This window comes from Ranitomeya imitator, chromosome 3, assembly GCF_032444005.1.
Source record: "Ranitomeya imitator isolate aRanImi1 chromosome 3, aRanImi1.pri, whole genome shotgun sequence".
In the NCBI taxonomy this organism is placed as follows: Eukaryota; Metazoa; Chordata; class Amphibia; order Anura; family Dendrobatidae; genus Ranitomeya; species Ranitomeya imitator.
In genome coordinates, this window is record NC_091284.1 from 374,750,480 (window position 1) to 374,767,784 (window position 17,305).

A 17,305-nucleotide genomic window follows, 5' to 3' on the forward strand; every position below is an offset into this window, starting at 1 on the left:
TTCAGCTGGCTCTCCAGAAATGAGAACATCTGTGACTTTGGGGTTTCCAGGGCCAAGTACCCTAATCAGTGGCATCTTGCTTTTCACAAGCACTCATAGAGAGGAAAAATGGAGTTTTTAAAAAAAAAAATGTACATAAATCTTTATTGACACAATAATGAACATACATAAATGCAGATAAAACAATAAAATCACAGATAAAATCAAGGGGGGTATTCCCCCTTGAGCAAGCAAAGTCAACGGACTGTGAAACGTGCATCTGGGTTTGGGTGTTGGCGTTTTAGTACTGGGCAAATGATTTTCTGACTGGGAATTATACAAATGAATTTAGGGAACCTTTGATGATTGTAATGTCAGATTGGTTTTGGACCTTGGGCACTTGACCACAAACCATTCAACCCTGGGCATTTGTATAAACCTAGGAAGAGTATAATGACTGATAGCACTTTTTGCTTACAGCAGGGGGCATTGTAATGTGACTCTCTGAGCTCTACCAGCAAGTCCTCATCTTACCATTACTAAGTTTGTTATTGTGAATTGAGCAATACTTTGTACTTAACGCCACCACTTTTTCTATAGCACATGGTTTTATCTGTCTTTTTGTATGATCATTATTGTGTCAATAAAGATTTGTATTCATATTCTTTTAAAAGCTCCATTTGTCCTCCTTTTTGAGATACAATGTTTTTGGAGTAAAATGTAATCAATTGCGTCACTTTTGGCGCACTAAATATGAGTCTGGGTTGGTTGTATTGAACTCATAGAGAGGAGGTAGCGGCAAAGTTTAATTGAGGTATGTGGTCAGGTGACCTGATTGACCCAACCTGGATTCATTTAAAGTGTCTCTGATGGTTCAGTGAAGTCCAATACAGCAGATCTGTATTCCTCCAGCTGGGGCTGTGGTCCCTTAAGCTGACATCCTGTGTACTGTAAAGTCTGTATTCCTCCGGTTGGAGCCATGGTGCTGTGGCTAATGTCATGTAGAGTTCTGGAAAAGAGAGACAGATCCTTCTTTTATAGTTCACAGCTCCTATTCAGCCATTTTTCTACAGGATTGAGGTAAGGTGGGGGGAGATAATCTCTCATTGTTCGACTATTGAAATAACCTGTAGCCTGTGAGCCATCGCAGGCAGGGTCCTCTCTCCTTCTATACTTTTGTGTGCCTTGCTTTGCTCATGTTTATTGTACTTGTCTATATTTGCCCCTTTCACATGTAAAGCGCCACGGAATAAATGGTGCTATAAAAATGTATAGGGTGGGCCATTTATATGGATACACCTAAATAAAATTGGAATGGTTTCTGATATCAACTTCCTGTTTGTGGCACATTAGTATATGGGAGGGGGAAAACTTTTCAAGATGGGTGGTAACCATGGCGGCCATTTTGAAGTCAGACATTTTGGATCCATCTTTATTTTTTTCAATGGGAAGAGGGTCATGTGACACATCAAACTTTTTGAGAGTTTCACAAGAAAAACAATGGTGTGCTTGCTTTTAACATAACTTTATTCTTTTATGAGTTATTTACAAGTTTATGACCACTTATAAAATGTGTTCAAATTGCTGCATATTGTGATGGATTGTCAATGTAACCATCTTATCCCATTCTTGACACACTGATAGCAACACCGCAGAAGAAATGCAAGCACAGTCTTCCAGTATCCATTGTTTCAGATGCTGCACATCTCGTAGCCTGTGCTAGCATTTCTTCTCCAGTGTTGCAATCAGTGTGTCAAGAGTAGGAAAAGAGAGTTGCGTTGACAATCCAACACAGTGGGCAGCACTTTCAAAATATTTTATAAGTGGTCATAAACTTGTAAATAACTCATGAAAGAACATAGTTACATTAAAACCAAGCACACCTGTTAGGTGTCGAGTTCCCACCGCTGCACAGGGGGAATCTCAAACCATGTCCACTGCAGTCTCCCATTCTTCTCCAGCCACAGTGCAACCTGCTCAGCAGAGACATCGGTCCCAGCGTCTGGCTCAAGCTGACATTGTGCGACTGGTTACTGATGCCTTTCCAGGCTCTGTCTTTGTAGCCAGTACTGATCAGCAGCAAGCAGGCCTTTCTGGGACTAAGTGCCACTTTTCTCATACTGAGCATGCCCACGGGTCGACTTCTCATTGGAGGATGGGGATTACATGTTCAGGTCCGGTTGTGGTTCCTATTAGACCATCTGGAAGGTTCCAGTCTGCTACTGCTATAAAAGGTCCACATGGCCTCTCGGCCATGCGCTAGTGTAAACTTGCCAATGTGTGTGTGTAGATGAATGTCTGTCGATGGATGAAAGCTCCTTAATCATTCCCATTCCTTGTGTTGATGACTGGTGGAAGCTACCTAGAGCCTGACAGTGCTACCTGCACACTCAGCACATGTTACAGTGTCTCTTTGCAGTGTCCACCAGAGCGGCACTGTGCTCAGTCTCTGTGCTTTCCTGACAGCCGGTCAGTGTACGGTGCAAATTCCTGCTTGGACTATGCATCTGACTCAAGTCATCCTTAGGCATGGCATGAAAAGCCACCGAGGGTCAGAGCGGGTCCATTCACCAATTTAGTGGGGGTGATTCATAGGGATCCCACTAGTGTTTTTCAGCGGCACCATGTGACTGCTAACAGGGTGCAGCGTATTTGTGGCGACTCTGTGAAGCAACAGAGGTCACTTCTATTCACAGTGGGTGAGGTCTAACCCACGTGTGAGTAAGCGTCCATCCGCCATTACTCAGCAGCAGGTGTAATCTCTGCACGGTGGACCTCGGACTGTGAACGCACCTCATATTCTCTATTACTATTATTTGGTGCATTCCGCCAGTCCAAACAACACCATTGCTTTTCTTGTGAAATTTTCAATAAGTTTGATGTGTCACATGACCCTCTTCCCATTGAAAAAAAATAAAGTTGGATCCAAATAGCCAACTTCAAAATGGCATATGGATAGTTCATGCAAATACTGATGCACCCTGAGCCTGCAGGACAACTTGAAATTCTTTGGAACCTAATTGGGGCTGCTTATCGACCATCCGGACTATCCTGCATAGCAACCTTTCATCAATTTTTATCTGCCGTTCACATCTAGGGAGATTAGCTACAGTGCCATGGATTGTAAACTTGTTGATTATGTTGTGCACCATGAGCAAAGAAACATTAACATCTCTGGAGATGGACTTGTAGTTTTGTTTATACTTTTTAAAAAAATTTGTCTCTCAACTCCTCAAATAGTTCTCTTTTCCTCTTTCTGTTTTCCATGCTTTGTGTGCCTCCCCCCCCCTCCAAGACACACAATGCAAAGATTGAGTCAACTTCTCCCTTTTTTTTATCTAGTTTCAGATGTGATTTTCATATTACTCACATATGTTACTCACCACAATTACGTCCAATTTGCCTTTTTGCCTCTGTTTTTTTTGTGTTGTTCCAATACACACAAAGGAAATAAACACATGTACAACAAAACATGTGTAATTGCAATCATTTTCTTAGAGAAATTTAAGGATGCCAACACTTTCAGCATCACTGTGTACCACAAATTGAGTCTTGCACAACATAAATTCATTTGCTCTGGGTGCAATACCTCCCATCTGCAAGAAACTATTGCAGATGCGGAGGTAGTAGAAGGAACAATCCCCATTGCCCAGAGACTCCAGTACAAAACCCTAACCATGACGTACAAAGCCATCCACAACCGGTCTCCTCCATACATCTGTGACCTCGTCTCCCGGTACTTACCTACACGCAACCTCCGATCCTCAAAAGATCTCCTTCTCTACTCCCCTCTTATCTCCTCTTCCCACAATCGTATACAAGATTTCTCTCGCGTATGACCCCTACTCTGGAACCCTCTACCACAACACATCAGACTCTCGCCTACCATCGAAACCTTCAAAAAGAACCTGAAGACCTACCTCTTCCGACAAGCCTATAACCTGCAGTAAGCACCGATCGACCAAACCGCTGCATGACCAGCTCTATCCTCACCTACTGTATTCTCACCCATCCCTTGTAGATTGTGAGCCTTCGCGGGCAGGGTCCTCACTCCTCCTGTACCAGTTATGACTTATGTTTAAGATTATTGTACTTGTTTTTATTATGTATTCCTTCCTCACATGTAAAGCGCCATGGAATAAATGGCGCTATAACAATAAAAAAATAATAATAATAATAATGTCAACATTTATAATTTCTCTTTGGGATCATTCTCTAAAGCCCGCTATTTGGTTTTTCAGTAAGCCTATTTTGTGCCAATGTAGTTTTCAGAGTCCCTTTCCTCCTATACCTGAGCATTGCTTTTTTTCTCCAATATTTCTTTCACTTCCTGATCCTCTGCCAATATATTAAAATTCTTTTGAATTGCAGAGCACACAAAATTTTATGCATGACTATGTTACAGACTGAAACCTGTTCCTATGGCCAGTGTTTTATATTTAAGAAATAAAATGTTTGTGTCCAATATGTCATTTGTTCTAATGTGTCAGTCAATAATTTACAGAGGATAACCTCCGGTCTCCAATTTTTTCTTCAAAACCTATGCTCACTGCAAAAATATTTTAACATCATTAATTTTGCGCAGCCTTAAACAATTACCATATGTAAAGGGCACATATTAAATGCTCAGAGTAAGCGCTGTCATAATGATCTTATTTATTAAGACCTCTATATCCAAAAAGTGCAAGTGAATGTCCACAAATTGAACTGTGAACTGCATGTTCATATAATTTTAGTTTAGATATTGCATGAAAAAGATCAAAACATTCTTTAGAACCCGCCCATATAATGAAGACGTCATCCATGCATTGCAGATACGTCTTCATACAGGATAAAAAGGGTTAGTTGTTGAGTAGATGAATTTCTATTTAAAAGCAGCCAGGTGCATATTGGAAAACATACATGTGATAGGTATCCCCACTGTGCGAAACAGACGTCCCCTGCACATGTATAGTAGTTTGTCCCCTTGCATGTAAATTGCAAACCAGAGAATTTTTTAAAATTTTCCGAATAAACCTAATTTCTATATGTGAGAATAATTTTGATTCCAACTGGTTTATTTTTACATAGTGAACAAAATGCTTCAAAAAATGTAATGAATGTTACAAAATTACTTGATTTTATTTATTGTGCCTAAATGGCTAACAGTAATTAAAACTGAAGCAGATAAAGTGTATTATCTGATATTTTCTGATGCCTTTCAGTATGTAGCATTTACCGTTTTTTGAAGATTTACATGTATATTACGTATAATAAGGCCTCTGGATGTCCATTAATGAGATTTAATAGGATGAGAATTGAACTTTCATGCAATATGTGTTATACAATAACTGATTTAGTAGTTGAGGACAAAGACTTTTGGCAATTTAAGTTGGAAACAATTCCTTATACCTGGCAATGTCAGCTATTGTTTAGCATGTGCTATTCAATTTAGCAGCACGCATGTTGTTATCACATTAGTAACACTGTAGTACACTAGTGCCGGCGTTAACTAGTTCATTTTCTTGAATTATGCAGTGAGTGTTAGACCTGGACAATCAAATTCCAATTCTCTATGTGGACATAAATATGTGTATTAATCCTTATAGTAGATGTGTCACAAAAACTCTATTACACAGCCTTAGGCATCATAAATCTTGCATCAATTGACAAGGTCACAAAGTATTCCTTGTCATTGAAAGATCTGCTTTAAAGAGAATCTATCACTGAATTTTTGTCACCCCATCTGAATACAGCATGAAGTAGGACCTGGATTCGAATGTCATGCACCTATTTTGCTTCTTGTTGTAGTTTTGACAAAACACTTTTTTGTTGAGAATCTCCAAAGACATACTGATTTAGATTGTGAGCCCCAATGGGAACAGTGAGGGCAATGTCTGAAAGTTATGCGAAAGTTACTAATACTATATAAGTAAGTAAAATAAATTAAAAAATTCAGTGAGGAGATATCAAGTGAAAACTGGTGCAAAATAAAAAATAGTTGGTAACTGGTCATGATGTAGTTTATAAAGTAAGCCATGACTTTGCTTCTGAATCCACGTTAGACTATAATAATTGTCACAAGTAAAATATTTATCACCTGGCCAAGAACAGATCCTCTAAGTCTCTGCCAGTTAATCATGTAGTCAAAAAACCTCAGTCCCAAAATTATGATAGAGAATGAATGTTCTTGATGCAAGAAGTAAATACTTTTTTGATATGGCCAGAAAAAGTCCAACAATTTGATCAATAACTGTCTTTATCAGGGACATTTATATTGTAGAACAGCCGGGTATGAGGTAGATGTGGCTGTGTGCAGGCCAAGGGAGCTGCCAGTATGCAGTCATGCTGAAGTCCCCTCGTAGCCCAGCAATTGATTGTCTATGGTAAGCAATCCATCTCTGCTATACTTCCATGTAATACTACATTATAGCCAGCCACCTGATCATAGGGAAGCGCTCAGAGAAGAACCAATGGTGCAATTTCAATTCAAACAATGACAGCTCTCATCACATGCATCAAAAACGTATTGGGTGCAAATCAGCCTGAGCAGGCAAGGAAATATTTAAATCAGATGAAAGTCATCACTCCATACTCCTCGGTTAAAAACTGAATTGGATGTCAATGTGCAAAAATGACAATACAATCTTAAGAAACCAAACATGTTTCTGAATCCAATGTATGAAACAGCAAAACAGATATTTATTTATAATATACAGTATTAATATAATATATAGTATAGCACAAAAATATCTGTTTTGTTGCTCCATACTTTATAGTGCTAGTACAGGTACAATATATTATATAGCAAAGTATAGTATAACAATATAGTACAGGGTTAATTTTCGATCTCACAGCTGCTGTTGAATTATGATGGGGATTGTTTGTTTGTGTCAGACGTCTATGACTAAGGAATTGGATTCCGAAATGCACAAGTGATTTTTTTTTCTCATTTGTCTACATGAATTTCCAATAAAGTGTAAAACTGAGGAGAACGGAGCGGCGACTTTCTTCTTCTTGAATTATGCAATTTGAAAGGTGTTTTCTAAAAAGGAACATCTAAAGAGTACTTATCATTCCGTTATGACTGCCATTTTTAATATAAAAAAAATTGTTAGCAATAGCCTAAATCTTTATATATAGAGAGTATATACAGTTAGGTCCATATATATTTGGACAGAGACAACATTTTTCTAATTTTGGTTATAGACATTACCACAATGAATTTTAAAGAAAACAATTCAGATGCAGTTGAAGTTCAGACTTTCAGCTTTCATTTGAGGGTATCCACATTTAAATTGGATGAATGGTTTAGGAGTTTCAGCTCCTTAACATGAGCAACCCTGTTTTTAAAAGGGACCAAAAGTAATTGGACAGATTTGAATAATTTTAAATAAAATGTTTATTTTTAGTACTTGTTTGAAAACCCTTTGTTGGCAATGACTGCCTGAAGTCTTGAGCTCATGGACATCACCAGACGCCGTGTTTCCTCCTTTTTGATGCTCTGCCAGGCCTTCACTGTGGTGGTTTTCAGTTGCTGTTTGTTTGTGGGCCTTTCTGTCTGAAGTTTAGTCTTTAACAAGTGAAATGCTGCTCAATTGGGTTGAGATCAGATGACTGACTTGGCCATTCAAGAATATTCCACTTCTTTGCTTTAATAAACTCCTGGATTGCTTTGGCTTTATGTTTTGGGTCATTGTCCATCTGTAGTATGAAACGACGACCAATCAGTTTTGCTGCATTTGGCTGGATCTGAGCACACAGTATGGCTCTGAATACCTCAGAATTCATTCGGCTGCTTCTGTCGGCTGTTGTGAAGGGGTTTCTCTTCACCATGGAGATTATTCTGCGATCATCCACCACTGTTGCCTTCCGTGGGCGCCCAGGTCTTTTTGCATTGATGAGTTCACCAGTGCTTTCTTTCTTTCTCAGGATGTACCAAACTGTAGATTTTGCCACTCCTAATATTGCAGCAATTTCTCGGATGTTTTTTTTCTGTTTTCGCAGCTTAAGGATGGCTTGTTTCACCTGCATGGAGAGCTCCTTTGACCGCATGTTTACTTCACAGCAAAACCTTCCAAATGCAAGCACCATACCTCAAATCAACTCCAGGCCTTTTATCTGCTTAATTAAGAATGACATAACGAAGGGATTGCCCACACCTGCCCATGAAATAGCCTTGGAGTCAATTGTCCAATTACTTTTGGTCCCTTTAAAAACAGGGTGGCACATGTTAAGGAGCTGAAACTCCTAAACCCTTCATCCAATTTAAATGTGGATACCCTCAAATGAAAGCTGAAAGTCTGAACTTCAACTGCATCTGAATTGTTTTGTTTAAAATTCATTGTGGTAATGTCTATAGCCAAAATTAGAAAAATTTTGTCTCTGTCCAAATATATATGGACCTAACTGTATATATATATATATATATATATATATATATATTTTTATATATATATATATATATATATATATATATATAGTGCTAAAAAGTATAATAAAAACTATATCGCTGGAGCATATAACAGACTGTAGTCTTCAGAAGTCAGGCCTGAACTTCCAGGTTGTGGGATCTCTGCATGTTGTGTGTCATCACGCAACCCTCCAATATAGCGTTCAGTGTCAAAACTCAAGTTATCGTATGTTAGGGTGACGTCTTGTGTATTGAACTAAAGCAGCACTTTCTGCATTACTTAAACCTATTGTCAACTGCTGTCAGATAATACTCATTTAGTCAAAAAACTAAGTAACATGATAATACACAAGAGCTCACATTCTATGACTAAGCCTGACTATACACATTAGCCAAAAATACTATAGACAGGAGTGCTCTTTCGGCCGAGGGCTTCCATGTTCTTTATGATAAAACCATTGACTGAGATGTTAGAAGGTAGGTTATATTAGTGAGAACAATTCGATGAGCAGTCTGATACCGGACGGAGCCCCCATAAAGATTAGATTGTTGGCTGAACCTGTTGATATTTGCGCAATTAAAAAAAACCTTCTGCAGGCAGGTGCCAGTGGCACCTGCACAGCAGCATAATCGCATGTTTATTGTGTTGGTAATGTAGAGTGTTAAAAAAAATACCAATTTTAAAATGGCACCCGCCGCACCTGCTCAGTAGCAACTATTGGTGTGTACAGAGGTGATCTGATAACTGCTATTGCGCAGGCGCTGGTGGTGCCATCTTGCTAGAGAATAAAAAAATTCCTCCTCCTTGATGGCACTGCCGACGCATGCGCAGTAGCAGCTGTTGGCGATCGCCGAGAGCAGCTACTGCACAGGCATGGGCGGCATCATCATGCAGAAGGAAATATTTCTTAACAAGATGGTGTCGTCGGCGTCTGTGCAACAGCAGCTGAAAAAAATGAAAATATAGATTAAACAACAACCACAAGATGAATTTCATCAACCCAAGTATCATTAAATCAGAATAACGGCACCAACCTGACACTCTGTGTAGGTTACTGTGCACAGTCCTGCTGACAGGTTCCCTTTAAAGGGAACCTGTCACCTGAATTTGGCGGGACTGGTTTTGGGTCATATGGGCGGAGTTTTTGGGTGTTTGATTCACCCTTTCCTTACCCGCTGGCTGCATGCTGGCTGCAATATTGGATTTAAGTTCATTCTCTGTCCTCCATAGTACACGCCTGCACAAGGCAAGATTGCTTTGTGCAGGCGTGTACTATGGAGGACAGAGAATGAACTTCAATCCAATATTGCAGCCAGCATGCAGCCAGCGGGTAAGGAAAGGGTGAATCAAACACCCGAAAACTCCGCCCATATGACCCAAAACCAGTCCCGCCAAATTCAGGTGACAGAGTCCCTTTAAATATTGTCCTCCCTTTCTTATGTATAGCCCAGTCCCTTATTATAAAATGTAATTTATTGTTATATATAGCACCGTCTCTTAGGTCATGGTGTCCTCTATTTGTTATGTATAGCTCAGTCCTTAATTACATACTAACCTCTCATTATGTGCAGCACTATTTCCTATTACATATTATAGTACGGCAAATGACTGCTGCATGTATTCTGTAGCACTTTGATCAGCGCTGTGGCTTCTGATTGGCTGCAAATCCTGTGACTGTCTTCCTGTTCAGTTTAAGAGCTACAAGTAAATAATTTCTTATACATACGTATTCCTTGAGAACTTGCAAGCTGCGGCTATATTGTATTGCAGTGATGGTTCAATTACAGGAGCTGTGCTGGCATCACCACTTGCTGCCGATTGCTGTTTTGTGTAGCAGACATCCCACACAAATGACTGGGAAGAGAGATATCTATAATTCTGTTTAACCCCTCAAATGCAAGAGCCAATGAAGGCATTGGCACCTAAAGGTAATCTCAATAATATGGTATTTAAAATATATGCGTATAAAAAAATAACCTGCAGTTCTGTTTTGCACATTGTATTGTGAGTGAAAATTCTCACATACACATGCATTAAGCTTAAATATGAATATGTAATATTTCCAAGTACAATATCGGTGGAGTGGGCCCTGAAATCAATTCCACCTATGGGCCCCAGGCACGCCGATCTGACATTGGATAACATTAATACTACATTTTGTCTGCATCACATAAAATGTACTAGTAGCCATAATCTGTATATTTTAGTTATCTGGTGTTTTGTGAGATTGTAGGTTGATGCCATGTCACTTTAGAGAATCTGATTTCTGAATCCCTGTGCTATATCGTGTTGTTAATATTCAACACAGAATTCCAATACTCCTTAACTTAGATTATTTTATTTTTAACTAGATGGCAGCCCGATTCTAAAGAATCAGGTGTCTAGAATCCATATATACTTTATTTATTCAAATGTAAGAATAATACAATTAATAAATAATAGTAAGAAAGAACAAAAATAATAGGCAGTATATGGAGAAAACACCAAACAAAAGTTCAAAATTGGTGTGAAAATGTCACTGAACCACTTCACAACTAAATATATATAGTTTTGGTAAATGGTATTATCATTTTTTTGACGAAATTCGGCAGGAGCTTGAAGAGCAACGTCACTGGGCCCGCCTCCACGCAGTAGAAACTTGCTGTGAGGTAAAAATTCAAAAATCACACCAAAATGGCGGGCGGAGTGTGTCACAGTACGGTACGTTTCTGATTGGTCGCTCGCAGCAGGCGGCAACCAATCAGACACTGGACACTGTTGACGTCACTTATCTCCGGACATTAGCTCCGGACATTAGCTCCGGACATTAGCTCCGGACATTATCTCCGCACATTAGCTCCGGACATTAGCTCCGGACATTAGCTCCGGACAAAGCCACGGAAGTTGGCACAAATTGCAGGAAGTAGTATTCTAAGCAATTAATCTCCGGACATTAGCTCCGGACATTAGCTCCGGACAAAGCCACGGAAGTTGGCACAAATTGCAGGAAGTAGTATTCTAGGCAATTATATATTAGATTCACTATTACTATACTGTATACATTATTTGCTATAGCTGTAGATACTCTTTTGATCATGTTTCCATGCTGTAATTTAACTATTTTAAAATTCTTGTAACATAGTCTCCAGAGCAGAAAAAATACAAATTTGATCTACGGGTGTTAGGGGTCGAGTTCCCGCTTCTGCACAGGGGGAATCTCGAGCCACTTCCGCTGCGGTCTCCCATTCTTGTCCAGCCGCAGTGGAGCCTGCTCAGCAAGGACGTCGGTCCCAGCGTCTTGCTCATTCTCACTCTGTTCGGAGAGTTAGTGCTGCTTCTCCAGTCTCTGCCATTAAAGTCAGTGCTGGTCAGCAGCGAGCGGACTTCTCTGGGACTAAGTCCTTGTCTGCATGTACTGAGCATGCCCAGCGTAAGGTCTCCCGTTGGAGATCGAGGGTCATGTGCTCAGGCTCTGCAGCACATTCCATTGGTCCTCTTGGCAGGTCCTAGAAGGGCAAAAGTGCTGTGGCCACTTCCTGTGCTGCTGTTATATAAACTGCGCATGACCGCACGGCCATGCGCTAGTATTGTCTAACTATTGTTGATGTGTGTATGTTGTGAGTGCAAGTCGTCCTTGGAAACCCCTTCCCTATTGAATGTCTGTTCGCGGAAGGTGTATGGCTGCTACCTAGCGCCCGACTTAGCCTACAGCACTAGACACACATCTCAGCGTCCTGTAGCTGTGCCTGCCAGTACGGCGCCGTGCGCCTGCCTTGCGCTTTCCATACCCGAGTCTGGGTGGTTAGTGGCGTCCGTTAGTGCGGCATCGCTCGCACTCTTGTGCACTTATACTTCTTAAGGTTCTCTACACACCCAGTTGCGGTGTTACGCCAGCAAGGGTCTAATCGGGCTCCAATCCCTTCTGGGGTTAAGTCCGCTGACCACTTGCTCGCGCACTAGTGCGGTACTGCGGTCCTGTGGATTAACAGGATCGCTTTCTTCACACTGGGTGAGGTTTAACCCACGCGTGTATCCTTTAGTGTACCGCCATATTGTCCGTCTTGCTAGCTGCAGGGTCTTTTACCTGCACGGTGGACCTCGGACTGCGAACGCACCTAGTTTCTTACCATCTATACATGGTGCGTTCCGCCAGTCCTTAACATAATACTAGCGCCAAGGTCTGGCTAGTATGGCGGACATTCAGCAATCTTTGCGGTATATCCAGCAGTTGGAGGGTAGGTTGAAGGTTCTCGAGAACTCAACCTCAGCTGTGGATGTTACCGCAGTTGCTGTAAAGGCTGCTGGCGTGGCGGCAGCAACCTTGTCCACTGCCACCCCTGTTCCGACATTATCCCGCCTCCCGTTGCCAGAAAAATTTTCTGGAGATTGCAAAACTTGTAGGGGATTCGTGAGTCAGTGCTCTATCCACCTCGAGCTCCTGGCTGCACGTTTTCCTACAGAGCGGGCTAAGGTGGGATTTATTGTCTCACTGTTGTCGGACAGGGCGTTGGAGTGGGCTACGCCGCTGTGGGAGCGTGATGATCATGTGGTGCAGAGTGCTCCGTTGTTTCTGGGCACGCTGAAAAAGGTCTTTCTAGGACCTCAACTCACCCATGATACAGCGCTCCAACTACTGGCATTAACTCAGGGTGAGTCCTTGGTCAGCCATTTTTCCGTCCGATTCCGTACTTTAGCTTCCGAGCTGGAGTGGTCGGACAAAGCCCTTATCCCCATATTCTGGAGGGGCCTGGCTGACCATGTTAAGGACGCTCTGGCCACTAGGGAGATTCCTGCCACACTGGAGGAGTTAATATCTATTTCTACTTGTATAGACCTCCGTTTGAACGAGCGGAGGTTGGAACGAGCCCAGTGTAGGCAGAGGTTTCGGCTGGCTCCTACCTTCGCCAAACCTTTGGAATCCCCAGTCCAGGCATCTGAGTCACATGAGACCTTGGAGGTGACACGAGCGGGATCTAAGTCTCAGTCCGCTCGTGCACATAAGGTCCGTCATGTTTGCCAGCAGTCAGGACGTCTTGTCTCCAAGAGTCCTCAGCGGTCGGGGAAACGTCAGCGTCTAGTGGCAGTTGGAGGAGGTACACTAGACACGGCGACGTTTGCCTCAAAGTTGTCCTTCAAGGGGACAATTACCATAGGCCCATCCACTCTTACGGTCGAACTTTGCTTGGATTCTGGGGCAGAGGGTAACTTTATGTCCTCCGCCTTTGCCCAGCGTCACGCAATACCCTTGGTGATGCTCGCCCAGCCAGTGACCGTTCGAGTGGTAAATGGGTCAACACTACCTTCACAGATTACCCACCAAACCATTCCTTTCACGCTGTCTGTGTCTCCATCACATCAGGAGATAATCTCCCTATTAGTCATTCCTGAGGGAATTGATGAGGTCCTGTTGGGGATGCCATGGCTTCGCTACCATTCTCCTCATATTGAGTGGTCCTCTGGGAGAATTTTGGGATGGAGTAAATCCTGTGAGGGTAGATGTCAGAGGGAGTGCGTTCAGGTTGCTACTACACTGGTACCTGCAGATCTTTCCTCTCTCCCCAAGCACTATTGGTCCCATGCAGACGTGTTCTCCAAAAGAGCTGCGGAGACTCTTCCGCCTCACCGTCCCTATGACTGTCCTATTGACCTCTTGCCTGGTGCTGAGCCTCCCCGGGGTCGAGTCTACCCGTTATCTCTCCCGGAGACGGAGGCAATGTCCCAGTATATTCAGGAGAATTTGGCAAGAGGATTCATTAGGAAGTCAGTGTCACCGGCAGGGGCTGGGTTCTTCTTCGTACAGAAGAAGACTGGAGACTTACGTCCATGCATAGACTACAGGGGTCTTAACGCCATTACCGTTAAGAACAAGTACCCATTACCCCTGATATCTGAGCTCTTTGATAGGCTACGGGGAGCAAAGGTATTTACAAAGTTAGATCTGCGGGGTGCTTACAACCTGATTCGCATCCGTGAGGGGGATGAATGGAAGACGGCTTTTAACACCAGGGATGGGCACTATGAATATCTAGTGATGCCCTTTGGGCTCTGTAATGCCCCAGCCGTTTTCCAAGACTTTGTGAACGACATCTTTCGGGATATGCTCACCACCTCGGTCGTAGTCTATCTGGATGACATTCTCATCTACTCTCCAGATATAGACTCCCATCGGAGAGATGTTCGCAAAGTCTTCAACCTCTTACGGGCAAACTCCCTCTACGCTAAGTTGGAGAAGTGTGTGTTTGAGCAGGAGTCCTTGCCTTTCCTTGGTTATATCATTTCTGCCCAAGGTTTGGCTATGGATCCTGCCAAGCTACAGGCAGTAATGGACTGGCAGGAACCCCATTCTCTTAAAGCGGTGCAGCACTTTATGGGGTTCATTAATTACTATCGCCAGTTCATTCCACACTTCTCAACTTTGGTAGCTCCCTTGGTCGCCCTCACCAAGAAGGTAGCAAATCCCAAGTTGTGGTCAGAGGAGGTCTCCAAGGCTTTTCTCTCGATTAAGTCACACTTCGCTAGCGCTCCCATCCTACATCGCCCCGATGTAGATAAACCATTCATCTTGGAGGTGGATGCCTCATCCGTTGGTGCTGGAGCAGTCCTTTTCCAAAAGGATGCTCAAGGTCGGAAGCATCCTTGCTTCTTCTTCTCCAAAACTTTCACACCAGCGGAGAGGAATTATTCCATCGGGGACAGGGAGTTGCTAGCCATGAAGTTGGCTTTTTCAGAGTGGAGACACCTCTTGGAGGGAGCTCGCTTTCCCTTCCAAGTCTTCACTGATCACAAGAACTTGGTGTATATACAGACGGCCCAGCGGCTAAATTCTCGCCAGGCTAGATGGTCCCTGTTTTTCTCCCGGTTCCATTTTACCCTCCATTTTCTCTCCGGGGAGAAGAACGTTCGTGCCGACGCTCTCTCCCGCTCCGTAGTGTCATCTGAGGAGGAGGAGGAGGAGCCTCGGCTTATTGTCCCGCCTGAGAGCTTGAGAACTGTAGCTCCGGTTTCGCTGGAGTCTGTGCCCCCGGGCAAGACTTTCGTGCCAGCTAACTTGCGACCGGAGGTTCTCTCTTGGGCTCACTCCTCCAGAGTGGGTGGGCATTTTGGGACCAAGAGGACATCTGAGCTTTTGGCGAGAACATATTGGTGGCCGCATATGGTCCGAGATGTCAAGGACTATATTCAGGCGTGCGTTTCTTGCGCCCAGAATCGGTCTCCTCGGCAACGGCCTGCTGGGTTGCTTTACCCTCTACCGGTGGCAGACAGGCCCTGGGAGATGGTCGGAATGGACTTTGTGGTGGGCTTACCCAAGTCGCGTGGCTGCTCCATTATTTGGGTAGTCACCGACCATTTCTCTAAGATGGTACATTTGGTACCGCTTCCTCGGTTACCCTCAGCACGGGCCTTGGCGGTGTTGTTCATGAAGCATGTTTTTCGATTGCATGGTATGCCTGATAAGATTGTCAGCCATCGGGGTCCCCAGTTCGCGTCTCGGTTTTGGAGAGAGCTCTGCCGTTTGCTCAGCATAGAGTTAAACCTCTCCTCTGCATATCATCCCGAGACGAATGGGTTGGTGGAGAGAACCAACCAGACTCTGGTGACGTATTTGCGACATTTCGTCTCCGCTAGGCAGGATGACTGGGCATCTTTGCTACCTTGGGCGGAATTTGCCTTGAACAACGCCGTAGCCGATTCCACTGGCCAAACTCCTTTTCTCCTTAATTACGGCCAGCATCCGCGTGTTCCTGTGCCCATGCCCGTGTCATCCACCGATTCTAGGGTGGCAGACTGGGCGGTGGAGGCACGGGACATCTGGGACCGCACACAGGATGCCATTCGGGCCTCCAAGGAGAGAATGAGGGTTTCGGCTGATACACACCGGCGTCCCGCTCCGGTCTTTGCTCCCGGCGACTTAGTGTGGCTCTCCGCCCGTAACATCAGGCTGCGAGTTGAGTCCACTAAGTTTGCTCCTCGCTACATTGGCCCGTTTAAAGTTCTGGAACAGGTCAACCCTGTGGTTTACCGTTTGGCCATTCCTCCACGCATTGGTATCACCGATACCTTTCACGTTTCCCTCTTAAAGCCCGTTCGTTTGTCTCGGTTTTCTGAGTTATCTGCTGGGACATCGGGTTCATCCACGGATGAGTTTGAGGTGAATGCTATTGTGGGAAGCAAGGTGGTACGTGGCAAAAAATTTTATTTGGTGGATTGGAAGGGTCATGGTCCAGAGGATAGAACCTGGGAGCCTGTGGAGCACATTCGGGCTCCGCAGCTCATTGCTGCCTTCGAACGTAGCGAGGCCCAAGGAGGGGGGGGCCCTAGGAGGGGGGGTAATGTTAGGGGTCGAGTTCCCGCTTCTGCACAGGGGGAATCTCGAGCCACTTCCGCTGCGGTCTCCCATTCTTGTCCAGCCGCAGTGGAGCCTGCTCAGCAAGGACGTCGGTCCTAGCGTCTTGCTCATTCTCACTCTGTTCGGAGAGTTAGTGCTGCTTCTCCAGTCTCTGCCATTAAAGTCAGTGCTGGTCAGCAGCGAGCGGACTTCTCTGGGACTAAGTCCTTGTCTGCATGTACTGAGCATGCCCAGCGTAAGGTCTCCCGTTGGAGATCGAGGGTCATGTGCTCAGGCTCTGCAGCACATTCCATTGGTCCTCTTGGCAGGTCCTAGAAGGGCAAAAGTGCTGTGGCCACTTCCTGTGCTGCTGTTATATAAACTGTGCATGACCGCACGGCCATGCGCTAGTATTGTCTAACTATTGTTGATGTGTGTATGTTGTGAGTGCAAGTCGTCCTTGGAAACCCCTTCCCTATTGAATGTCTGTTCGCGGAAGGTGTATGGCTGCTACCTAGCGCCCGACTTAGCCTACAGCACTAGACACACATCTCAGCGTCCTGTAGCTGTGCCTGCCAGTACGGCGCCGTGCGCCTGCCTTGCGCTTTCCATACCCGAGTCTGGGTGG

At 43.9% G+C, this 17,305-nt stretch overlaps 1 protein-coding gene across 1 annotated transcript in view; it reads right to left on the minus strand.

Moving 5' to 3' along the window:
• Positions 1-17,305, minus strand: part of EPHA10 (EPH receptor A10) — a 1,463,996-nt gene that overhangs the window by 1,245,507 nt on the left and 201,184 nt on the right. The gene's annotated exons all lie outside the window — the stretch shown is intronic.